This window comes from Otolemur garnettii, unplaced genomic scaffold (genome assembly GCF_000181295.1).
Source record: "Otolemur garnettii isolate 467f Iridium unplaced genomic scaffold, OtoGar3 scaffold00019, whole genome shotgun sequence".
NCBI lineage: Eukaryota > Metazoa > Chordata > Mammalia > Primates > Galagidae > Otolemur > Otolemur garnettii.
In genome coordinates, this window is record NW_003852414.1 from 8434926 (window position 1) to 8436214 (window position 1289).

The window sequence follows — 1289 nt, forward strand, 5'->3', positions numbered from 1 at the left end:
TAGCCAGTTGAGCTATAGGCGCCGAGCCAACCTCAAACTCTTGGCTCAAGCGATTCTCTTGCCTCAGCTTCCCAAGTAGCTGGAACTACAAGGTGCCCATCACAACATCTGGCTATTTTTCTATTGCAGTTGTCATTGTTGCTTAGCTGGCCCAAGCTGGATTTGAACCCGCCAGCCTCAGTGTATGTGGCTGGTACCATAACCACTGTGCTTTGTCTTAGCCGAGCTCTAAGAGGCTTTTGATATCTTGTTTATGCCCCGAGAAGTCAGGAGAAAGCAACACAGGATGGGAGTCCCCCAGACTTGTGGATTTGTTGTTGTTGTTGTTGTTTTAGAGACAGAGTCTCACTTTATCACCCTTAGTAGAGTGCCATGCTGTCACAGCTCACAGCAACCTCCAGCTTTTGGGCTTAGGCAATTCTCTTGCCTCAGCCTCCTCCTGAATAGCTGGGACTACAGGCACCTACCACAATGCCCAGCTATTTTTTTGTTGCAGTTTGGCCGGGGTCAGGTTTGAACCCATCACCCTCAGTATATGGGGCTGGCACCCTATCACTGAGTCACAGGCGCTGCCCCAGACTTGTGGATATTTCTTCCTAGGTCATGAAATTACACTGAAGTCTGCTGTTTTTCTTCTCTTCCTTGTTTTTCCCTGAGTTTTAGAATTGCTCTCTAATTCCTTTTAGTGACTTGTAACTTCTCTATACATATCGTAAAGATAAGTTAGTATTTCCTTCTTTCTTTCTTTTTTTTTTTGTAGAGACAGTCTCACTTTATCGCCCTCGATAGAATGTCGCAGCGTCACACAGCTCACAGCAACCACCAGCTCTTGGGCTTAGGTTATTCTCCTGCCTCAGCCTCCTGAGTAGCTGGGACTACAGGTGCCCACCATGACGCCTGGCTATTTTTGTTGTTGCTGCAGTTTGACCGGGGCCAGGTTCGAACCTAACACCCTCCCCTCGGTATATGGGGCTGGCGCCCTACTCACTGAGCCACGGGCACCACCCTAAGTTATTATTTCTTTAGTTGGAAATTACAGAAATTAACTCGAGTTAGTATACTTACTATAAAACTCAATTTTCCAACATCAAAGTTCTGCTTTTAACAGTTTTAAAATTCTGAAATTCTTTTCTTATGATAAAGTCTGGCTTTCCAGACTGTTTTCTCACTATGGGTTTTTAAATCCTATTTTGCCATGTAAAATATAAAAATTGGCTCAGCGCCTATAGCTCAACCGGCTAGGGCGCCAGCCACGTACACCTAAGGTGGCGGGTTCGAATCCCCAGCCC